Source organism: Rousettus aegyptiacus, unplaced genomic scaffold (genome assembly GCF_014176215.1).
Source record: "Rousettus aegyptiacus isolate mRouAeg1 unplaced genomic scaffold, mRouAeg1.p scaffold_m13_p_2, whole genome shotgun sequence".
Classification (NCBI taxonomy): domain Eukaryota; kingdom Metazoa; phylum Chordata; class Mammalia; order Chiroptera; family Pteropodidae; genus Rousettus; species Rousettus aegyptiacus.
Window position 1 is genome coordinate 47,290,257 of NW_023416295.1, and position 25,773 is coordinate 47,316,029.

A 25,773-nucleotide genomic window follows, 5' to 3' on the forward strand; every position below is an offset into this window, starting at 1 on the left:
GGAGAGTGAATGCCTAACCAGCCCCCTCCAAATGTACCTACAATGCCCTGGTGTGTGGATTCCTAATTTGGGACTGCAAATGTCAACCAACTACTCCCAAGTTTAGAGGAAAAGAAGTGTGCATGCCAGCACACACACACACACACACACACACACGGTGGTAGTGGTGGTGGTGGTGGTAGGTAGGTTGGTTGCAAAAGGGCTCCTGCCAGATGAATTGGCCTCCTTTAAAGGGTTGTTTTGAAAGCTCCCCTGTCCCCAACTACTGTTACCCAGAGTCTGGGAATGTTCTTTTTAAACTGGTCACATCATTATCTGAACAATACAGGGGTTTGGTTACCAAGGAAGAGGAGAAAATACCAGTTGGGTGGGCAGCCAGACATCTCTACTATAGTTGCTGATCTAAAGCAAATCTCTTAACCCTTGTCTCAGTTTCCTTATCTATCAAATGGATTATCGATACCTGCCCTTCCAGTTTCTCAGAGCTTATGTGAGAATCAAATAAAAACACTTTGAAACCTGAGAAGCCGTGTTCAAATATACTATTTCGACAGTTTATACAAGAAACCAGAGTGTTGTATAATCATCAAAAGGGTCATTCTTTCAAATCAAAATATAAACATTATTCTTGATCCTCAAAGATTACTTAAATTTTCCAGACCAAAATGAAAGTGTCATTTTTTCTTGTCAAGGATCCTAAGTGGCACTTGCTAGTTTATGAGAGGCCGATTGGTCATACATGGAGGCGATACAAGGTTATGTAACATTTATTGCGGCTTGCTTTGTGCCAGGCGCTGTGTTTCACACAGATTATCTCACTTAATCCTCACACAGACCCTTGGCTGGTCACTGCTTTATCCTCCTACACCGCAGATAAGGAAACAGAGACAAAGTGCAATCAGCACCTAACCCAGGCAGAGAGCCTGCATTTGACTCAGCCATATCTAGAATTCCTGAGCGTCATTCTTTAATTCTGAAATGCCATGGCTTCTATTTACCTTGTGTACTGTATAGAACTGTGTCCCCCTGAAGGATAAATTGAAGTCCTAACCCTGGCATCTGTAATTGCGACGTTATTTGAAAATAGGGTCTTTGCAGACTTAATCACATTAAGATGAGGTCACGCTGGGCTAGGGTGGGTCTTAATTCTATGACTGCTGTCTTTCTAAGAGGGAATTTTGGACAGATACAGAGGAGAAGGCCATGTGAAGGTACAGGCAGAGCCTGGAGCAATGTATCTGCAAACCAGGGAACACCAAGGATTGCAGGCAACCACCGGAAGCTAGGAGGAAGGTATGGGGTGGTTTCTCCCTTAGAAATCCCAGAAGGAACCAATCCTGCCAACACCTGGATTTTGGACCTCTGGCCTCTGGAACTGTGAGAGAATAAATATCTGTTGTTTTGAAGCCACCATCTCTGTGGTGATTTGTAACAGCAGCCCTAGGTAACTAATACACCATGAGAATGTGACGGTCCTATGAGAGTCTGATGTGGCCTGCTGTCCTCTCTACCTGAAGTGCACTTGAGGTCAGACTAGTTTGGGGGAACAGCCTCAGCTTCCTGAAGAGGCGCCGTCTTCACAGACCAAGCAAGTCCTTCTCCAGGCCCTCTCCTGATGGTGCTGAGCAGAGGGTGGGTGGGTCTCTAAACACACCTGTAAGATTCCGAGTTCAGCCAGAGTGGTTCAGCTGCAGCCAAGGGAACCGACCCAGGTGTTCAGGCCCCATGATCTATTAGGGCAGGGCAAACTTTTATTTGGATTGCACTGAAATCTTAGTAGGGAGCTGGATCTACTTGCTGAGTGAGGAGTCATTTGCATTTGCAAAGATCAGGATTTACTATACTTCTTGGTTATCCCACCTTCAAAAATGTTTGTCAGATCTACATATTACTTGTGCTTTTCTAAAAGCAGTTTTATAACACTCCTCCAAATGGAAAGCCAGAATCACCTGCCATGAATAAAAAGTAAAAATGTTAACATAAAAAAATATTTACCTGTTTACCATTTCCCAGCCAGGAAAAAGATGTTCGATAAATTGGGGCAGGAACAATGCTACTCTGATAGGCCATAGAATTTTTACAAATAGAAAACTGCTGAAAACGAGTAAGTAACAATATGAAAGAAGTTTATTATTGTAAACTTTATTATTGCACTGCTGCAGAGATTCTCAGAGCACCACAGATCCACCTGTTTGGCACAACATTCCGTGGAAAGAACATTCCAGGACAAGATAAATCAAACAGGCTTTTAAATACATGAGTGCCTCTCACATTTAAAAGAACAGGTGCTGGTATTTTAAGTCTGAGAAAATTAACAGTATGGACATCTGCCATCCGTATGACCTTGCTTAAGTGTCACATTATCACCCCTGCTAATAACTGGTGATGTGTCTTGTCTTGACTGGAGAAAATAAATAAGACTACTAGACTAAGAAGAGATCTTTTCTTTGTGCTGGTAAGAGGAGAAATCTGGAAAGCCGGCCAAAGAATACAGGCTAACCTTTGTTCAGAGACTCTCACGCAGAAGAGAGGAAAGGGCTGCGAGGATAAAGAGATATTTGTGTTTCCAACTTGCCGGGGCAGATGGGATGTAGCACTTCACAGCACACAACAAGCCCTTCTACTACACTCAGGCCCGACACAAACAAATGTGTCTATTTCGGTCTAATATTGTTTTTCCTGGAGTTCAAGGTGAAGACCCCTACATGGATGTGACCTCAGTATGGAGAAGGAAATGTGAGGAATGCCAGGCAGGTCCCCAGATTGTAGACATTAACGTTCAAGCATTTGATCGTCATGTAAAACACCGAGAAAGCGGCGCATAGGTTTCCCGCTATCACCCTTTCCCCTGGCACGACGCCCTTCGCAGAAGTTGTGGGCTAAGAAAATGCAAACCGCTCTCCAGAATAAGACCCCTAAGTTTACCATAAACAATTCTAATACAAAACAACTCCCAAGAGCATAAAAAGACCAGGAACATAACATTTTTCTTGAAGGAAGCCAAAGGGAAAAGGAGAAGTTAACACCTGATGTACAGTAGTGGATCTATTATAGTGATTGTCCTGGCCAAAAAGAGATGAGACGCTCGACTGGGAGTTCTAAAGAGACTTCTTAGTGACGGCCCGTTTGTTGGAGGGTGGGGTTAAGGAACCAGCAAGAGCAGAAAGCTGTTGCCACCCTGTAATTGTTTGCTAGGGCTGCCATAACAAGTTACCACAAACCGGATGGCTTAAGTGACATCAGTTTATTCTTTCATAGTTCTGGAGTCCAAAAGCCTAAAATCAAGGTATTAGCAGGGCCATGCTCCCTTTCAAGGCTCTAGCAAAGAAGCCGTTCCAGCCCTCTGCCCTGGATTCTGGTAGTTCCTTGGCTTGCGGCAGCATGAGTCCAGTCCTCTAGCCTCAGTCTCCCACAGTCTGTCTCTGACACTGTGGCTGTAGAGTAAAACTCGGAATCCCCAGCGTGATGGCCCAGGCGGGCTCTTCGTGATTTGGCCCCCGCCTGCACCTCAGGCCTCATCTCCCTCTCATCTATCCCCACCACTTCCCTCTGGTTCACAGTAAAACTCACTCACTCTGTCAGGAAAAACTGAAAATTTTTGAAACGGGCCAAAAAAAGTTAACTGAGTGTTCTGTCCAGTGTACCCTACAAAGGTTATCTTCACCTTTCTTTGTCTTTGAGCTCTTTCACAATTATTTTATATTTTATTTCTATAAGTTGTACACTAGTGAAAGTGATGCAAATGATTCTTGGCTACAGAAGTGCAAACTGTGCTCCCGGAGATGCAGTAGGTTATGACCCTGTGGATACTGGCCAGTTTTGCATCTATCTGTAGATTCTTTTTAGCATTTCTGATCACTTATATATGAGCATTCTTTGAATTCTCCTTTGAACCATTTGTAGTATCTTACTGGTTTCCTCATTAATTAATAAGTAAAATAAAACCTTTGGCAGATGCTGACTTTATAATTCTGTAAGAGTCACAAATTTATCCTTTTTAAAATTTCTCTTTTAATGACTCCTGTGTTTCTTTGATCGGGCCATACTCTTTCCTGCCTCTCTTTGTACACAAGCTGCTGATACTGTTCAAAATGTCATTTTCTATCTCCGTCTACCTGTTGAATCTCTAACCCTCCTTCGGTGCTCAGTTGAAGGTTGCCTCCACTGTGACATTTTCCCGAATTGCCCAATGAATACTCCTGGGTATTCATGCACTTCGTACATGCCTGTATTTCCATAGTTAGTATGTATGTCAGTATCTGCTTCTCCTATTAGAGTTGGAGCACCTATAGAGAGGGCTATAGTCTACTCATCTGTGCCTTCTTCCATACTTTGAGAAAAACAACTCTAAGTAAGTTATCAATTCACTTTTCTCTCACCTCTCCCTTCTAAGGGAGGCACAGAGTGGGCACTTAATAATATTTCTGCATACTTATTCAATACCTTTACCCAGGCTTCCTTTTAATCCTCACAATGGCCTTAAGAGGTTGGTAATATTTCTGTCTCTCTTTTACAGATGAAAAAAATGATCTTAGAGAAGACAGAGTAGCATGCCCAGAATCACACAGCCTTGGGAGGGTATGACCTAGTGGCCGTGTGTTCAGACTGAATATTCTGAACTGCAGTGTTATACTCTGCGTTGATTCAGCAAATCCGTAGCCCTCTGACCCTCCTTAAGTTATACTTATACAGAACAATCATGACTTAGAAAACGAAGGGTACGCTTTTGGGTTTTGTGTTTTATCAGAGGATAACATATCTTACCAGATGGAAACAATAAAGAACAAAATGATTTCCAATACCTTAATTTCTCCCTCCTAAGAAATTAGCCAAAAATCAACGAAAGAGAACTGGCTATCCAAACAAATTCCTGGTTATTACTATACATTGCAACTTAAATGAAAATCAGTTTCTTGCTCACAGAAGCCCCGCAGGTTTCTGTCTGCAGGTGTGCTGCACAAGGTATTTCACAGTGCAGGGCACAGCTGCCCAAAGGACAGCCAGAGGAGCACTACCCCATCCCTCCTGGCCACCCTGCTCCATCTCAGGGCTGCACCTGGGGCTCAGAGCTCATGGAAGACTTCGGAGTATTTAAGAAATTGCTCAACTTTGCTAAACATGTGAAGAGTGAAATAAATGCTACTTAACAGCCTAGGTAAGTGCCCAGCCTACATCCTCAGGGCACCTCAGGGCTGGTGATCTGACCTCTTGCCAGCCACTCACAGTGTTGACATAAACGAAGCATATTGCCATAATAAGGGAAATGAAGGGCAGGGCTGGGCTATGATTACCTGGAGTGGTGTGATCAGGGTACTTTTGATGTTGATAAACTCTGGAAGGGACCTTCATCTCAGCGCCCTGTCCTTGGAGGTTTGGGCTCAGGCAAGCCAGTGTAATCATTAATCAGGGCTCCAGATTGTGCCAGAGAGCAGGCCATGTGGAGGCAAGGGGAGTAGTGAGGCCAGGCTGGCCGCAGATGCGTTTCCCCTCAGTGCCAGGAAAGGTTCTAATTCAAAAACAAATGTATTTATCACTTCCAACCGCTCCGCAGGGCAGGGCATCCTGCCTCAGGGTGGAGTGTCAGCTTGCAGTGGGAACAGTGGCCCGCGGCCAACGGAAATTTCACATTTCACCAAGGTTCCTGCCACTCCGCAGTGGTCCTGCAGGCCCACCATCACACAGTGGAGAGTTCGGGCTTCCTGTCAGCCCTGGACACCCAGGCTCCAGGCAAGAGCCAGGCCCTTAAATCACCAGCCAGCCAACCCCTGCCTAGTGGGCTGGACACTGAGACTCACTGAGCCAACCCCACTCGATGACAAATGTGCTTTCTAAACCAGGAGTGTAGGCCAAGGGGGAAATCCATCATGAGCAAGGAAGTGGTGCTTCTTCTGAATCCCCATGTCATATGCCCCCTGGGCTCTCTGTGGAAGGAGCCAGAACTTCTGATCTAAGACAATGCCACCTTTGCCTGGTGGTTGGGTGGGGGGCAGGGGGGGGGGGCGGTGGCTGGACATTTCCCAGAGAGAAGAAAAGGAATTGCAAATAGTAGTAATTTTCCAACTCATCGGACTCTAGGCTGCTGAGCAGTCCTTTCCCACCCAATCTAGGCTTCACCACTGCTGGAGTTCTTTCTAAAACAGATTAGACCTTGTCACTCTCCAACAGAAAAATCTCTTGGAAAAAGTCCACACCCCTCTGGGTGCTATACCAGTTTCTTCCTGTACCTACCTGTTCTGTCTCAACACTTTCTCTTTCACGTGCCTTACTCTGCAGCCCACAGCTCCCCAAGCGAGCCACAGCTCTCATACCACACAGAATGCTCTCTCACCCTCTCTACTACCTCCTCCTGCTCCTGCTTCAAGGCCAAGCTTCAATATTACCTCCTAGGCAAAGGCTCTCCTGCCCTTTCTATCATCATCCACATAGAATTTGAATGCTTTCCTCCCTTCATGGGCATCCGTAGCTTTATGTACCTACCTTTACTATAACATTAAACTACACTGTAGCTGACTTACTTGATTATATGTCCGTCTCTCTGACTTGATCATAAGCTCAATCCAAGTAAGGGCTCCCTTCTTAATCATTTATTCTCAGTAACCACTACAGTCTCCAGCACAGAGTAGGTGCTTAATAAATGGAAAGAATGAAGAAATGTCCAAAATCATTCCTCTTTCCTTAGAAAACTTGTCTTAGAAGAAAGTAATTTAAATCTGAGCCTTATAGGGGTCAAAGGACATTTATCTGTGGGAAGCTGTTTGTTCTGGACAAATTCTGCCTGTCCTCCATCCCTAGAAACTATCTGAGGCAAAGAAGGCAATGTGCAAATTAACTGCTTCCAGATAAGCGTACTCTCAGATGCTAATAATTTTCCTGTGTGTGAAGAGCAAAGCCAAACCACACGCAGAAGTGAGACTTCCTGATCTTCCCACACCAAGCATTTAGTTTACTGCTCTGTTGGAATTTTGATGATAATAGCCATCTGAGAAAAGATGCACTGTGCAAGAACAGAGAGATTCTGATGTTTATTTTTAAAATAAATCTTTGAGCATTAACTTCCGAATGCATTGTACCCTATGAGAATATAAAATGGTGCCATATCCTTGGTTTATAACCCGGGCTGTACCATTCCTATAAATTCTGAACCTTTAGTGTCAGAACTGTTACTCTCTTTGGATTCTTCTGCTTGAAAAATGATTATTACTATCCTTAAAAATAAAAACAGGCTAAAATCTGAAGCAAATATTCCAAATTTCCCAAAGATAAAATTTATAATTCAATATTATTATAGCAAGATCAAGATCCAATTAAGCATAATAAATAAAGTAATATTTATATAGGAACGTAATATTTTACAAAGCACGTTCATACATATAATTTCATTGGTAAGTAACTTGTCCAATTCATCAGTCACACACTTGGCAAAAGGGGCAAAAATTTAAACTTTCTCCTACTCCCAGTATTGCTGAGCATCTCCTCCCCCATCTGCTGCCACCCCAGGTGGAAAGAAAACCAAATATTCATTCATGTCTAATTCCAGTTCCAGGAAAAGGAGGTCATAGCTCTCCCTCGCAGAAAGAAGCAGAGCCCCTCTCCCCACATCCTGACCTCTCCCTCTCTCTCTAGTCTATTTCTGCCCACTATCCTATACCCTTGACTACAGCCTCACTGAACCACTCACAGCTCCCCAAATGCACCCACCCTGTCACCTCCAACACCCTTCACCATCTCACTCTGCACCTTGTTCCTACTCGGCTTCTGTTCTAAATTAGATATCACCTCCTTTCAGAAAGTCTTCCCTTAAATCCCAAGGCTAAGTTAGGGCGCTTTTAAACTGCTCCTAGCTCACCCTCTCCTTCCTAACAGTAATCATATTGCCCGATGAACATCAATTACTCATGAGCACCCTCTAGAGCAGTGCTGTCTAATGATAACATAATGCAAGCCTTATATGTAATTTTTAATTTTCTAGCGGCTTCATTAAAAAAAAGTAAGAACTGGTGAAATTAATTTTAATAATATACTTTAACCTAATATATCTAAAATATTATGATTTTAACATGTAATCTATATAAACAATTATTAATGAGATGTTTTACATGTATTTTTTTCCCTACATAGTCTTTGAAATCTGGTGTGTATTTTACACTTAGAGCATATCTCTATTCAGACGTTCCAAGTACTCCATAGCCACATGCGCTGGTCTCTACCGTGTTAGACACTAGGGGTCTAGATCTTGAGGTAGGGTACGGGCTCAACCTCTCGCACTAGTGTATCTTGCACTGTACTTGGCACAAGAACAACGATGTGAAAGGCTTAGTCCATTTGGGCTGCTATAACAAAAATACCATGGACAGGGTGGCTTAAACAACAAACATTTATTTCTCACAGTCCTGGATGCTAAAAAGTCCAAGAATAAGATACCAGCAGATTTGGTGTCTGGTGACGGACCACTTCCTGGTTCATAAATGGTCATCTTGGGGGAAGGGGTGAGGGAGCTCTCTGGGGTGTCTTTTATAACCCCGTTCATGAGGGCTTTACCTTCATGACCTCACCAACTCCTGAAGGCCCCACTTCCAAATACTATCACATTGAGGGATAGGCTTTAACATATAAATGTTGAGGGGACACAAACATTCTGTCTACAGTAGGTACAGTGTCTGCGAATTACTTCATCCCCCAAGGAAAGGAAGCTAAGTGTACAAGCTCTGCCCTGTGTCCCAGAGTAATGGACATCTGTCATATACGGCAGTGGTCCCCATTCTTTTTAGCACCAGGGACCAGTTCCCCTATGAGAATCTAATGCCTGATGATCTGAGGTGGAACGGAGGTGGTGATGCTTGCGCTGGGGAGCAGCTGTAAATACAGATGAAGCTTCGCTTGCCTGCCCACTGCTCACTTCCTGCTGTGCAGCCCAGTTCCTAATAGGCCATGCACTGGTACCATTCCGCGGCCTGGGGACTGGGGACCCCTGATATACAGTATAAGTAAGCACATGTGGGTTTAGCTAAAATTCTGTTCCAGTGAAATTCTCTAAATAAAAGAAGAGCGGCCATGTATGGGCTGATCACATTCATATTTCAAGCATTATTCCAAATGCCAGAAATGCCAGTTCAACGAAATACACTGATCAGCACCTGGTAATTTAAGATAATGTAATTTAACCTTCACATAAAATAGAGACCAAAATGTCTCCAGGAGACTTCCTTAAACGGACCGGTCTGAAACATTCTCTGCTACAGGACCAGGAGGTAGGAAAGAAGCCTGAGGCTGATGAAGAGAACAAATGTGAAATTATCTGAGTCCCCTCTTTGTTTCAAGATTCCTAGAGTTTTTATCCTAAAAGCTGATGCCTTTAAAAGTGCTTGTTAGAAACAGCAAAGCAGTGGTGCCAGGAAAAACAATGACATCAGCTCCAAACCTCAGAGAAGAAGGCTTCAGAAGACGTCAAGGACACACGAGATGACACTGCGGAGGTCAGAGAATGCATGGTCTATTTTTGCCGTGCCCGTCAGATAGTTCTAAGTCCCAAATATGTAGATCTCAAGGACTTCTGACGGAATAGTTGCTGAAACAGCAGTTCACAGGCTTTAGTGCTTATTAGATCATCTTGGGTGCCAGTTACAAATTCAAATTGGTGGGCCCCACCCTTCGAAGAGTTTGATTTAGTTTTTCTGAGGTGAGTTCCAGGAATACACATTTTCATCAAGTATTGTAGGTAGTTCTGATAAGAAGTTTCATACTTTGAGAGAAACAACCCTGAAAGTTATCAATTCATTTTTCTCTCACCTCTCCTTTCTAAATGCCCCAAAGCTATGTCTTCTGGGCTACAAGAATAGTTGTATAGTTCACGTGCTGCATAGTGGCTCCCGGCTGAGAGGACAAGTGGGAGCTGAGATCTAGGTGCCTCACATGGGGTTGTGCCCACCCAGAGTAATGAACGTCCTTCTTTGAACAGAGGCCGCTCCAACTTGGAAGCTTTGTTCTCTCGTGTGGGGCCGCGTTGGCCCAGAAGGGGCGCTTTTTTTTCTTATGTATACAAAGACATCGCATAAGCTAGCCCTGAATCTGTTATCCAATGCCTTGGACACCACATCTTCTCGAGACTCCAACAACCAATCACTGCTCTTGAAGACAGAAACCAGAAGTAGGCTCAACGGCTCATTGTCTGTCTTATGCATCATTAGCCAGTTGACAGCCAGCCAGGTCTTTCCTGAGTACCTACAACACCCTACCAGTGACAGGCCCGACAGTGTCAAGCCTGGCAAGTGGGTCAGCTCCTCTCTGAGCAAGCTCAATCAGCTTCTCTGTTTGAACGAGAAGTTCACTGTTGCTTCACTGTGCCTCTTTCCTGGAAAGACTACTTCACTGATTTTATGATCAGATGGCAGATTTCCCCTGGGCTTTGTAATTACTTAACAGGAATGATGGCTTCGTGGGAATAGCTCCTGGACAAGGGAGTAGATTGCTGGATGGGACGAATACCCACGTGACTAACTATATTTTTGCTAATGCTAATTTTCTTCTTTCTCTTCTATTCCCCACAGCGTTTTCAATTTTATAAACTGGATGAAAACTTCACGACAGACTGTGTGAGTTGGAGCAGACAAAGAGCAGGTCATTGGACCTGCTACGACTCTCAGACAACCCCTGGTGAAGTGAAAGAGGACTCCCCTGAGCTGCTAAGAGTAAGGAAACACAATCTGGTCTGGGCTGGAAACTCTAGCTCTGCTACAACCTGGCTAATTGCTACTGGGCAGAGAGACAAAGAATAGATAAGAACTTATAGCCGCAAGGGAAAAGAAATCTCAAAGGGATTGAACAGTTTAGTAAAAAGACAGCTGGGATTTGAACCTATTTCCAATTGTTCACAGAACAGCTATGAGGTACTCTTTCCAACATGTCACAGTACTGACTGTCCCAGTCCAGGGAGACACAGGTCCTCAAAGAGCTCGCTCACAGAATAGCAGGTGGCATAGGTATAAACAAATAATTACAATAAAATGTGGTGGTAGCAAGAAAGGGAAAGGGACCAAGGGCTGTGGGCGCACCCAGGAAGGAAGGTGCCAGAGGATGACGGTAGTTGCCTGCGTGAATCAGAAGGAAGAACAGGAAGAGCAGGAAGAGCAGCACGTGCAAAGGCAGAGAGACCAACGAGCATGCTCTGTAGGATGAATCACAAGCAATCCTGCTTTGATGAAGTGCAGAGTAAAGGAAGGGAGCAGCCAGAGATAAGGTAGGGAGGACAGGCTGAGGCCAGTTATAACCTTTGCATAACACATTAACTTAACTTTATCCTGTGGCTACCGCTGTTCCAAGCCTCGGATTCATTCTGACTCATTTTGATCAGACAAGATTTCATTTTACATGAAACAGTTCTGAGGCCAGGGAAATAATGATGGACTGATTGGCTTCTACCAATTAGGTCCACCCTGGGAATGGGAGAAGGGTCAACGCCAACCAACCATCAGGAAAAGGCAAAAGGAAATAGATCCTAGGGTAGCGACCAGCAAATGGCCCTTACAAATTCCATCATCCAATTATCATCATTCATTTCAACAGCTCCTACTAATGGCCCTTTAGCTAGTTTCCAATATATTGTCATTATAAACAATTGAGATCCTCGCACATACGTCTTTGCATGGATAGGATATCTGTAGGGTAAATTCCTGGAAGTGGAACTTTGAGCCAACAGGTGTCCATTCCCATAACTCTAATAGACATGACCATGTTGCCCTTCTAAAGGGCTGCACCCATTCACACCCACAGCATCTCTGATTGTTCACTTCCATACATACATTCTTGCCTGTGTAGTGTGAACTTTCATAGACCTGTACTTTCAAAGTTCAGTTGCACAACAGTGTGGTTCTTGGATAGGAGGGGCAATAAGAATAGAGGAAAAAAAAAAAAGTAGTTATGTAATTACGATAATAAAAGGACAGTTGATAGGACCTGAACTATGGTAGCTGCCATGCATTTGAAAAACAAAGGCAGGATTAAGAAACGCATGTTCTGAGCACAATGTGACAAAGGAAAATGTAATTACTTTGCTAAAAAATTTGCACAGAAAAGGCTTAATTTTGATAAAAAAAAAAAAAGAGAGAGAAAAAGTTTCTGTTATTAAGACTTTTACCAACCTAAGTATCCTTCAAAAGATGATTGGATAAAGAAGATGTAGTACACATATATAGTGGAACACTACTCAGCAATAAAAAATGATGAAATATTGCCATTTGCAACAGTAAGGATGGATCTTGAGAGTATCATGTTAAATGAAATAAGTCAGTAGAAAAGGACAAGAACCATATGATTTCACTCCTATACAAGATAGAAGACAGAAAGCAACAAACAAAACAAAATAAACAACCTCATAAACACAGGCAACAGTATGGTCATTGCCAGAGGAGAAAGGGGCTGGGGAATGAAGAGGATGAAGGGGGTCGAATACATAATGACGGAAGGAGACTAGTCTTCAGGTGCTGAACACACGATGCAATATACAAATGATATATTATGGAATTGTACACTTGAAATATATAATATTACTAGTCAATGTTACCCCAATAAATTTATATTTTTAAAAAAAGATCTTTTCTGATTTGAAATTTAAAATAAACATCCTAAGTATCAAAGGCGTTAACATAGACCTTTTACAGAAAATTTGATTTAAACACGCTCAGATCTCAAAAACAAACCAACCTAGAAATGTAATAACAGGTTATTAGAGCACACTTAAGTGACTTTCTGAAAGCGCATTTCATAAATTTTACACAGTCTAGAATGCAGGAGAATATGACAATAACAACCTTATTAACATAGAATAAAGCACTGAATCCTAAGGGCTGCTCTTCAACTCATGAAAAATCTTTCGTCTCTCAATCCTACCGACCAGAGCATTCTCAGTTCTGACATCGAGATGCCTTGCACACCATGAGCATGACAGCAAGCGCTACCTGCAGTAGTCCAAGATCAATCTCTGACAACGTTCCCTCATTTCAAAATGATATTCTTGATTATGTAAAAAATCTTCTCATGACTATAAGGTACTATACATGATACACTTTGTTACCAAGGCACTTAAGTCCCTCTGTGTTGCTCGCAATTCTTGGAATGGCTGAGACTATTTCTCCACTGGGTGTGATGATTACAGAAAAAGAGATTTCTTCTTTTAAATCCCCTGACTTTGTAACTACCCACCTAGTCCTGCTTTACTCATTATCTGTACCAACGATTTTGAGATCTTTCGACACCAATGATTTTGAGATCTTTCTTATAAAATTTGTAAAGGAGAAAACAAAAATAAGAACGTTTTTGAAATAGTTTAAAAGCAAACAACAACAACAACAAAATGAAACACATTTCCAAGAGGTTTAAGGTGCCCATGGGGTGGAGTGGGGTGGGGTGTGGGATTGGTTCTGAGTAGAATAACCCAGGTCATGCAATACTGTATCTGGTGGAAGTCCCTGGAGGAGAGACCAAGAGGTTTGCAGACCTGAACTCAGAGCTGGAGAAGTTGACCTGGCATTCTGGAGCCACATGGGCACCAGCAGAACTTCTTGGAGCAGGGCCATGTGCTTGAGCCCAGCCCAGTGCAGCCACCTGCTCTCTGCTCAGCTGTAACTTTCTCCAGCAGTGGATCTGTGCAGAGGCTCTGCACTTGCAGTGGGTGGCACGCTTATTTCTCCAGCCAACAAAATCCTTCCTGAGCTTCTGCCACTGTCTCCATCAGTTTCCCTCATTTCCGTGGGGTGTGTGGTGTGTGTGTGTGTGTGTGTGTGTGTGTGTGTGTGTGTGTGTGTGGTGTGTAAAATTGCTGCTTCTTTTCCAGGATGGCAAAGAGCCCAGAGGCCAGAGTTCCCTGAACCCTCAAACCCAAATCGGCCAGGTCCTTCAGTGTAGCCTTCAGTGCTGGGTCCAGTCCTGCTCAGTGAATGATTAGGAGCCAGTAATCCCTGGTCAGAAGGAGGATCTCATGGCAGGAAAAGTTTTCACTCAAAGACTTCACTACAGACAGGTTTAAAGCCAGCTTGAGTATGCTATACCCCCTGAACCAGAGTTCCATTTCCTGTTTCTATCCTGCCACCCCTCAATGCTAGGAGACCTGTGTGCCCCATGACACCTCCCGTGACTACCACCTACAAGAGGCTGTTGTCTGTCCTCCAATCGCTGCTGTCTGTGATCAGCAGGAATGGTTTCCTCAGCCAGAGCACCAGCCCTTCAGCACCCACAGGTTCTTCAGTCTCTCCTCAGTGGGAAGCATGGTGCCAGTGCGCAGGATATACTCAGGCCATTAAATCAAGAAGACCATGCTGTCTTACCTTCCCCTAAAAACCACAGTCCAATCCCAGAAAGAATCTTATATTTCTTGTAGCTAATCACAGATAGCTGAGAGGTCAGAGGATGATAAAATCATCTATTTACTTCCAATCACGTCACCCTGCAGTCCCTCCAGAGTGAAATTCTGGATATGACTAAGCTCCTGCTCCTTCGGTCTTTCTCCCCGCTTCCTTTCACCCCCTGCCTCGTGTCCGTCTACCCACCTCCATCACCAGCATCGCCAAGGTCTCAGAGCCATGAGACCTGTAGAGTCTGCCCTTCATTCTGAAAGAAATGCACAGATTCTATTTTCCAAATGGAGCTCACATAAACAAACAGACCTCTCTCTCTTGCTAATATTATAACCTCTCACAAAATAGTTTTGATGTATTATTATGCTTTTAAAAAAAATCCTCTCATCAAGGATGAGGGTGAGGTAGAGTAAAGTGAGTAAAAAGACAGCTAGTTCTGTCACAAACTAATTTTTTCCTTTCAGAAATTACTTAAAGGGCTTGGAAGGCCCCTCCCTAAAAGGTACCAGGTGTTCCCAGGAGGTGGTGGCCATAAGCCAGCCCCTCCGAAGGGCCTGGAGTGACACAGCTGGCTCTGAGCCCACACAAGACAGGAAGTGCACTGTACTCTGTACCCACCCGCATCCCCCCACCCATGGCACTGAGGTAGGAGGCAATTTGTAGGCAGCCACTCGGGCCCCGTTAGGCCCTCTGAGCACCTTGCCTAACCCATGTGTTTTCCCTTTCCTTACAAAGCTGTTTCCTCAGCAGGTTCAGTGAGGAAACCCCTGAATAAACAGAGAGTGTGCTGCTAGCCCCAAGGTTTTTCTGAGGTACTCCCCAGGGACACAACCCCAGGCTAGACCCACTTCCAATAACTCTTGCCAGCCTTGCAACCAGTCACAACTGTTGTTTCCATAAAGCAGTTTCTTTCAACTACATTCACTTCGGCCTCTGAAGGAAGAGCTTAGGTCTCCAGGCAGCAAGGCAGAGGAAATCTCTGAGGCAGCTGTCTCCTGAAGGCCCTGAAGCCCTGTGCCCCTCCCTGCCAGAGGACCCTCCCCGGCAACAGAACAATGGCCGCAGGCGCTCCGGGGAACTCCACGGGCTTCCAGGTTGGCTCATTTTCAGCATCTGTGTGGTTCAGGGGCCCCATCTTGTGTTTGTGTGGTAGGTGGCGGGGTGTGTGTGTAGGAAATAGCTGACATGTGAGGCCACAGAGGCATAAATATGGCTATTATCCCCATTTTATAGGTGGGGAGCCTAAGGCTTAGAGGTCAATATCTAAGAATTGACAGCACCAGAATTCTAGCCTAAAGTTATTAACTTGAAATCCCATATCTTAACCATTACTCTATCTGTGGTGGGCTATTTGGGTATATGGGGCCAAGGCCACAAATCAGGCTTACCATTTGGATAAGGACTCACTATACTATCAAGCTCAAAGACTGGCTCAAGAATTTAGTGGGCTATACCTCAAGAAGGGAACCAGGGACATGGCAGTAGCAGAAGACCAATTCTTTGCCAGTATTATCGTTACTGTTTTTGGTCCAGAAACCCAAGAAATAGTAGATAATCTCCACCACTTACTGATACAATTGAGCAATTTAATCTCTATATGCCTCAATTTTCTCACCTGTAAAACAGAAATAATAAGAGCCCTATCGCATATGGTGGTTGTGAGGATTAAGGGACTTAATATGTGCAAAACACCCAGAACAGTGCCTGGCATATAGTAAGCCCTGTATACTGCTGATGATGTCGTTATCATCACCATCCTCATCCTCATCATCAACATCACCATCATCTTGGTCTGACCCTCCTTCTGCTTCTCCAAAGGCAGCAGCAAGCACTCCTGCTCATTGCTCCCACGGCCTCTTATGACACCTTTATTATAGCCCTTACCTTAATCTGAGCAGGAATTGTGAGTTTTCACCTCTGTATCTTCAGCGCCTTATACAATGCCTAGCACATAACAGGTATGCAATAATTGTGCATTGAATGGAATGAAAAATGGTGCTTAACTCTAAAAATAAGGCTTTCAGATAAATCACAAAGGGTATTTGATTTTTATAAGATTTTTAAATATGTCCCCCCAACACACACACAGCTCATGCCATAGAGATCAGAACAATAAGTGATAAGAAAAGTGAAAGGAGATGACGAAAGACATTCTCTCTTTGCTGCATCTACTGTGAGGATGAAGACTAATCAGCAATCAGACTGTTGATATTCCAGAAAATGTGGACATCGCTCTGAAGAGACGCACAGTTATTGTGAAGGGCCCTAGAGGCAACCTGTGGAGGAACTTCAGTCACATCACTGTAGGACTCAGTCTCCTTGGAAAGAAAAAGAAGAGGCTCCAAGTTGATGAGTGGTGAGGAAATAGAAGGAAAACGGCTACTTACTGTTTGCACTGTCTGTAGTCACGTACAGAACATGATCAAGGGTGTTACACTGGCTTCTGTTACAGGATGAGGTCTATTCATGCTCACTTCCCCATCAATGTCGTTATTCAGGAGAACGGTTCTCTTGTGGAAATTGAAATTTCTTAGTTGAAAATTACATTCAGAGTTTGGATGAGGTCAAGTGCTGCTTGTTCAGAATCTCAAGCCCTGAAAGATGAGTGAATTCTTGAAGAAATCAACATTGAATTTGTACCAAATTCAGCCACTTTGATTCGACAAGCCACAACAAGGATATCAGAAAATTTTTGGATGGTATTTATTGTTCTCAAAAAGGAACAGGTCAGCAGGCTGATCTAAGTTGTCCAGCTACCGTAATGCCAAGATGTCAGATGATTCTTTGTACTTATTTGTGATATTTTAAAGACGCAATAAAAGTTGTGTATTTAAAAAGAAAGAAAGAAAATTGGAAGGCCTTTAAACTGTGACACGTTAGATACATATAAGAGATTTCCATCGTGACAATCACTGCATCAAGTAATGGTAACAAAATCCATCTGAGGCGCTGAGTGTCTCTGATGCCCTAGAGACACCTCCCTTCAGCATTTGAAGACTCAGACATAGGCAATCCCCAAAAATATCTCCATGAATCTTGCTCTAAAGGAACATTTCTCCAAGGAATCATCATCATTTGGAATATTTCTAAATAAACTTTCAAAGGCAGACTCCAAAAATATAATACTGACTGTATACCTCCCATGTACCAGACACTGGACCTACAAATATGAGTTAGGACATGGTGTCTAGAAGGGGAAACAGATACTTGAATAGATGATTCATGTTCGGTGACTCATACATAGAGGCACGCCCAGCATGTTCAGAAAGTGCAAAGGAGTAGCCCAGTTTGGGGGTTTGAGGATTTTTAAATGGCAGTAGAGACTGACCTAGGACAGCATATGTATTTTGAAGCTCTTTCCTGGGCAGCTGTGGTTCAGAAATACCAGGGACTGCTAAGTACCCCCACTGCACATCCTTGGAAGGTAGAACTACCACTCTAGTAACCCACAAGGAAGGGGCTAGAGAGAGGATTCCTCTCCCCTGGCAGGCCATACTCCCTCCCACTACTCAACACAAAGTCATCTTTGTTCAAACAAAACCAGTGCTGTCCCTCACTGTCACAGGCTTCCTCACAGCCCGCAGGCCCTCTTCACTGGGTCTGCGAATAACTGAATGTTATCCACCTCACCTTGAAATGCTGGCCACTCATCAGCGCCCTAAGAGCATGATTCTGTCATATTTGATGATGTTCTTCCTTCAAGCCCAGGCCTGTGCATCCATTGGTCATTATAGGTGTGCTTCTGGTTGTCAAGGGATGGCTACTCTTTGTATTTGTATAATTATTCTTAAATAAATGAAGTGCTGTGAAAAGTGAGACAATAGTGCCTGTTTGTGGGTGATAATCTTTCATTCACCTTGTGTAGCTAGATACTCTAGGTTCTGGCATGAGAGTATAAATAAAAGGAGCCTGAGGTTTGGAATCAAAGAATCTCACAGCTCAGTCCCCTTTCAGTCACTATGGCTGCTGGGACATGGCTTCCTCAAAGGGCTAGCTGCCTATCTCTATGTAGGCAGGAGGACTCTGAGGGTAGGGCCTGTAATAAAATCTCATGGGGATTAACACCAGTTCTGCGGAGTCTCTTTGGGGATTAACACTATTTGTGCCATGTCACCTCACCTAGTCTAATTATCCTCAAGCTAACTTCCCTTCCTTTAAGAGGCCTCAGGGCCTGTGAAAGGCCACTCCATTGCCTCCAGGCACCTGGCAATGCAGGTCCCAGGAAGGAACTCAAAGCTGGGCTGTGGGGAGAAAGAGACAGAGGAGAGGGTGAAGAAGAAGGACAAGAAGGCTTGGCATTTCCTAAGTTGGCACTGGGCCAAGGACACTGGAGTGTAGCTTAATATGCTGCTTTTGTAAACTGAGACGTTCTCCCAAAATAAATTGCACACCATCAAGGTGCTTGCTGAAGTGAGGAAGGCAGAGGAAGGAAACACCAGCAGGCAGTAGCTGATAAAACAGAGCCCTGTGGAAGAGTCACCAGATTTGTAAAATGGAAAAAGTGAGAACTTCTAAAAAAAATTGAATTGTTTACACTTTGAAATATTTGGCCAACTCAGGTATTAGGTGATCTTTGCAAATCATGGAATTTTAAAATAACAACATATTGGTTTCTCTCTTATTATAACATAAGTTTCCAGCAAAAAGTTACATAAGCGCAGGAAAGTATAAAGAAATAATCAAAACCACTAGCAAGCCAGCCATCCAAGAATAACCACAGTTAACATTTTGTGTACTACCTCCCCATCATTTTGAAATCTATCTACCTACCACCTAAGGTTTTTATACAAATGTCATATAATATTGTCAATATAGTTAGATATTTTATTCAGTTATCTCACAAATATTTATTGATTGCCTACTATGTGCTGGAGATACATCAATGAGCAAAACAGATAAGTTCCCTGTTCTTATGGAGCTGGGATTCCTCATGGGGAGACATAATAAATAAATAAACATGAAAATATGTCATGTGTCAGGCAGCAATAATTGCTATAGAGAAAAATAAGGCAGGGAAGGATGGGGTGGCAGGGAGGGGGATAAACAGTGGCTACTACTTTGATATGGAGTAACTAGGTATGGTCTGGCTGATAAGGTGAGATTCAACCAGAAACTGAAGAAAGTGAAAGGGAAGCTCTGCATATAACTCAGGGATGTTTCAGGCAGAGGGAAGAACAAGGTCGAAGTCCCAGGGCTACATATAATGGACATATTGGGAGAATATTCAGGACTCCAGGGTTGCTAGAGTGGTGTGAGCGAAGGGCAGAGTGCGGCAGATGGGGTTGGAATGGGGGAGGAGTTGGGGGCGGTCACATTATGGAAGGCCCATAGGCCACTGTACAGCCTATTTTGTTTCACTATATTATATTGCGAGCATTTCCCCGCTTCACTATATTTTCTTCGAAACAGAATTTTGTCATGACAGCATTAAATTCCACCATGTGGAAAAATTGTTATGTATTCAAACATATTTTGTGGTTATTTTGATTATTTTTCTGTCATGAATATAGCATGATGCTTAACATAAAATCTTTGGGAGCTCTCTGGTTCTGTCTATACAGCAAAGTTCCAGAAGAATAATTGTTTATTCAAGGAATATAAACATGTAAAAGGTTTTTGATACACTTTGCCAAATTTGCCCATGTTTTGATAAATTATAATTATGCATGTATAAGAATTTCCATTTCATCACTGAATATGACAACTTTTAAAAATGTTAGCAATTTGATAAATGAAGACCTATATTACATTTTTATTATAATTATCATTTACTCGATCACTACTGAAGTTGGAGTTTTTTCATATGTTTATTGGCTATCACAAATTGTCTGATCAGATCCTTTGTCCATTTTTTATGGAGGAATTTTTCCTATTGATTTGAATTTGCTGTTATTTTTTTCTCTGTTAATTATCTTCTATATTTGCTTAATTATTTTTTAAAATTTTAAATCCCTAGGTAGCCATATCAATACTTCTTTATTTCATCCTTTCCTTTCTCACTGCAAGATCCGATAAATACCTATATTTCCTTTATTTTAAAAATGGTTTCCTTTAAAAAGATTAGTCCTGTTGTTTATGGGATAAATATATAACTGATTTTTTCCACTTAGCCAACAAATTATCATCCTGTGATCACTAACTGAGCAGTGTAGCCTTTTCCTACCAGTATAAAGCATACAATTATAATATATAAATTCATGTGTGCATGTATACACAATTACTAGAATTTTCTACCCATTAATTTGTAAGTCTATTCTTGAAACAGTACAGATTATTTTATATATTTAGCATTTTAATAATTTTGATGTTTCTTAGGAAAAACCTTCCCCAAAATTCTTATTTTTCTATATTTTCTTATTTATTCTCTTCCATTTATTCTTCCTATAACTTTAAATCACCCTTATCATAATCCTTAAATAATTTTTATTAGAAAGACTTACCAAATTAATTTGCAGAGAATGTACATCTTGATAATCAAATTTTTTGGAATGTGGTATATCTCTAAATTTAGTCAGCTCTCTTATGTACCTAAAAAATTATAATTTTCCACATATAGAGCCTGTGTATTTCTTTTAACATGCTTATCCCAAGGTATTTTGCTTTTTATGACTATTGTAAATTCTTCTTCTTTTTTTTTTTTTTTTGTAGATCCTTTTATTATAAATGCAATTGAATAAGGTGGACAAAAGAAGAAATGTTTGTGATATATACCAGGAAGAACAACCTCATTTCTCTGCTAAATCAGTTAGAGCAGGCAGCCCCGCTGGACAATTTGCTATCCATGGGACATACTCGGGGGATGTGGGTGGAAAGTATGTATATAGTATGCGTTAGTTAAACTATAAGACTGGGCTGCTATAACCAAAAGACCTAACAATACAGAGTAAAGAACAAAGAAGTTTATTTCTCTCTCATGTGACATTCAGAGATGAGCATACCAGCCTGGTGAGCAGCTCTGGTCTAAGAGGTCAACCACAGACCCACGTTTCTCCCAGGTTATTACTTCGCCATCACCAGGGCACTGTTGTAATCAATACGGTCGAAGCCAGAGTGCCTCTATGTCATTGTTGCAAACAGTGCAAAGAGAGGACAGAGTGTCGGAGGGGTACCCACAGGCTTCAGGTCTAGGCCTGAGAATGATACAAAATGCTCAGAAAGAATTTGATCACACTACCACATCAACATGCAAAGGGTGGGAAAATACAGTCTAGGTATGTACCCAGAAAGAAGGAAAGGACAGAGTTGGTGGACATCTACTAACACTGTCTTCCCAGAGAACCTCCCCACAAGATTCAAATCTCTGGCACAGAGTACGGTAGCCTAGCTAAAGCCATATGCCCTACCTTGGGGTGGGGGACAGAGAAATGTCGGACAGTCCTGTGGTTGGCAGCCCCTCCAAAATGCAATGATTAAAGAAAAGTTCATTTCCTAAAGAAAGGGATGCTTGCCCAGCAAAATCAGAGGTGTCCGTTCACCGTCTAGGGATATATGCTTGCCATAAAGCTTAATTAAATAAGGTCATGTACCTACGAGACTTTTTTTTAAATCCCTATAAATATATAGTTCTTACTTACTTTTTCTTTCTTAAATTTAGAGGTAAGCAAGAGCATTTCCTTCTGACACCTACTCTTCAGAGGCCTATATGGAGGTACAGCAATCTCAGGGGCACAGATCCTGCAGGTCCACATCTACAATTGCCATCAGGAAGGGAAGCCACCAAATTGTTTCCAGGAGTCTTGTCTGTATCAATAATTGGAGGCTTGGTAGAAATACAATTGCTTGGCCTTTATCAGAGTAGTGCCTCTGAGGTGACCATTTGTGTCTCCTTCGTTGTCTTTGAGACACCCCTGAATGGAGTACCCATGGGGTAATGAAGGATGATATACTTCCCAGCTTCAGCTGTAGCTCAGAAATGGCCATCTGTGCTGCCAAGTGAAGAAAACTTAATTCACTGCCAAAGGAATTACAAAGAAATCATAGCAAACCAATCATTGGATCAGGTAGTGCAAACTGCTCTTTTCCCTTCTCTTACACCAAATGCTATTTCCAAAGCTTTGGCAAACTGACTTCTCTCTCTCTCCCACCCCGACTACCTCCTCTCTCCTTTGAGGTCCTCAATTTGTAATGTCTTTTTCAGGTTCTCGTCTCCCCGGGGATAGGACTTGGCTATTGGCTCATTTCCGATCAATCACAAATAGAACTTTGGCATATAGCAGTGCTGAGGAATCCACCCGCATTCTGGAGACAAGTGGGAAAGTAGAAATGCAAAGTTCCTTAGGAAGCCAAACATAGGCTTGAATACTCCCATGAAACCATCTCTTGCTCCTTATTTCAGACATGATTCCTAAGGAATTGCGAACAATGTAAAGAAAGATGACCAGGCTGAAGTCAGAGCCCCACCTGGACATTCCCATAGGACCCAAGGAAGACAGGTGTACTCCAGTTTTGATCTTGCCAATGTGTGCCTGCTTGGCAACCCCCATCGCCCCCTCTGTGTCCCGAAGGGGAGTTTTCTTTGTTCCCAGTTCTTGAAATGGTAATGATTTTCCTTGTCATCTCTGAAACTTGCAATGTTGTCATGGGAGACAAATGCATCAGTGTTCATAATCCTTAGATAAAAGGTGCTTTACATGTGTGAAAGAATTATCTTTAATTTCATCTCTTGGGTATATGATGAGGATTAATTAGTTAATCTTCAGCAAAGTGCTATAATTGGCAGGAGGAATTATCAAGACTCTGGGGAAGTTATTGCTTAGAGTTCAGTCGCTTAAAACTGTTCTGCTGTTAATAGCAGCTGAGGTAGCAGTTCTAGTCTCTCAGATGTCACAGACTGGTTTGGTTGCCAGTAACATCCTAGACCATACATGCCTGGCCAGGGGTGAAAAGGTGAAAATAACTTTGAATGTGGGTGAGGGGGGATCAACATACAAAAACTCAGGACCTGAATCAATCTGAGATTCTGTTCTTGCCATTGACCCTCACCTGGGTCCCCAAGGGCATTTTCATTAAATGGAGTAGGAGGGAAAAAATTCAACACAGCTGCTGGGTGGGTGCTGGCCTAGCATAGAGCTGCCCCCAAGAGAGCAGGGAGGGCAAGGAAGGTTCCCCAGCCCCCACCATACAGCAGGCAGACCCTGAACCTCCCTTGGTCTCCATGTCCTCAATTGTAAGATAAAAAGGGGGAGCCAGATGTTTAGGTTCTGTAGGAAGACATAATAATAACAAATGCTTACACAGAACTTACTACATGTTAGCCGTTATTCTGAGCTTTTACTTACATTAATTCAGTCATCATGACCACCCTGAAACGGTAGTAGGTTACTTTCTCCCACCTTACAGGCTGGTAAAGTTTAGGCTCAAACCCCAAATGTCAGGTCCTACAGTCCATGCTTTTAAACACTATGTTATGCTGCCTATTTAAGCAAAAATCTGTTCATTAACCTCCCTGTTCATGAAGAACCTAGAGGAAGGGAAAGCATTTTAAAAGTGCCAAATATGAAATTCTTTGAGGATCTCCACATTTTAAGCCTGGGCTCATAGAAATAAGTAGCTCTGTTATTTTTCCAGGTATCTGAACTACTTACTATAAGATATAAAAATAAAGAGATTGAGAGTACAACAGCTTTCTCCTCTGGGCTTTTAACCAGTAAGTCACATGTTGCCTTTTAAACCTAGATTGTATCTGTAAACTAAAATAGTTATTTAGACAACCGTGCTTTTGGCAGTCTCTTAGCAAAACTAGCCAATTATGTGAACCCCAAATGCCAAGCTTATCTGGTTTGCAAAAACCTCTTGGAGATTTAAATGCACTGATTTGGGTAATTTTTTAAGGGAATCTTAAGAAGAAATCTAAGCATGAGGATTTTTATCTACCCTTGTCTGGTTCTCCCTTCTAATACATCAATCAGTCAGTGAACTGTTGACATTTCCATGATCCACTGAATAGATATGAGGTCCACGGCTATGCCCAAAATGGCAATTATTTATGTCCATACCTGATTTTTACTTGCCCTCTTTTTCTCAGTCCAGTTTCTTCTAAAACAAGCAATGTATTTAACAACTAAACTCTTACTTAGGTGAATTTCTTCCATTCATAATCGCTCATTAGAAAGTACATCTCAGTTTTCCTAGGTCGGTGCTTTGGCAGCCGTGATGTACGTAAGAATTCCCTGGGTCCCATTAAGTACAATTTTGATTCAGTAAGTCTGGAATGGGGCCCGAGGTTCTGCAGTTTTCATAGTTCCTAGGTGATTCTGGTGCTGCTGGTCCCCTAACACACTACAAGTCTCTAGTTTTTATGCCACACTGAAAGGACAAATAGAGACAAGGAAGAGATGGCAGGTCCCAGCAGTGACTTTGTTGACAAACCAACCTGACTAGGAGTCAACAGAGGTCATGCCTTTGTAGCATGGTTTTAAGGACTTTGCTTGGGAAGGACCTCCCACTTCCAAAAAGGAAAAGGAAAAACAACAACAACAACAAACCTGACATCTGAAATTTTATAATAAAGAAGTTACTTCTTCATTTCCTTAAATATGAATGCTCCAAGAAGGGAGATACCAATTTATTGCAGGGCAAAGATAGAAATTAAGGGTAGTATGGGTATTTGGAGTCAGCTAAAGGATGTAGACATGGAGAGGGACCAAGAATGACTGAAGTGAAGGCTGGGCCTGGTGTCCAGAGGAGACTCCACAGGTGTACTGTGCCTCTACAGGTGACAGGAGGACCCTTGATAAAGGACGGTCTGGCGTTGGGCTCATGGCTCTGCCCAATGTTCCTGCATTTTGAAGGTGGTTGGACCTGAAGCCTCAATAAAGGGTTTCCTGATACAAAAAGAGAGCTAAAGCTTAGAGCCTTCATATAGCATCTGATAAGAAGGGGAAGCAGCAGCAAGAGAGCTTTAGAGAGGACTTAATAGCAAAGCAAGTAAGAGCACAGGCTCTAGATGCAGATGGGCTGGGTGCAAATCTTGCCTCAATCACCAACCAACTATATGTTTTAGAGCTTTAACCACTCTGTGCCCTGGTTCCTCACTGGTAAAACATGATATGAAGAAAGCATTTACTTCAATCTCCACTCTCTCCTTCTTCCTCATAACGGAACTCAAATATTTACATTGCTGATTGGAAAACAGAAAGACCATATTTCCCAGTGTCCCTTGCAAATAGATATAAACATGTAATTAAGTTCTAACCAATGAAAAGTAAGCAAAGCACTGTTAGGATTTCTAGGAATAAAAAAAGGTGGCCCGTTCACCCTCTCTTCTGCCTGAAACTGAGATGTGATGATTGGCCCTACTGCAGCTATCTTGAAGTGACCTTGGAGCTACATAATGAGGATGATGGGGCAGAAAGATAGAGATCTTGATGACATCATGGAGCCACCATATGAATAGAAGCATGGCTTACTTCCAGATGTGTTGTTTTAT

General features: G+C 42.6%; 1 long non-coding RNA gene across 1 annotated transcript in view; it reads right to left on the reverse strand.

Annotated features, from left to right (window-relative positions):
* The window catches only part of LOC107499575, a 91,312-nt gene that overhangs the window by 51,869 nt on the left and 13,670 nt on the right, over window positions 1-25,773 (reverse strand). Inside the window, exon 3 of the long non-coding RNA XR_004955876.1 lies at window positions 16,733-16,939. This is a non-coding gene — a long non-coding RNA (uncharacterized LOC107499575). The remainder of the gene's footprint in view (window positions 1-16,732; window positions 16,940-25,773) is intronic.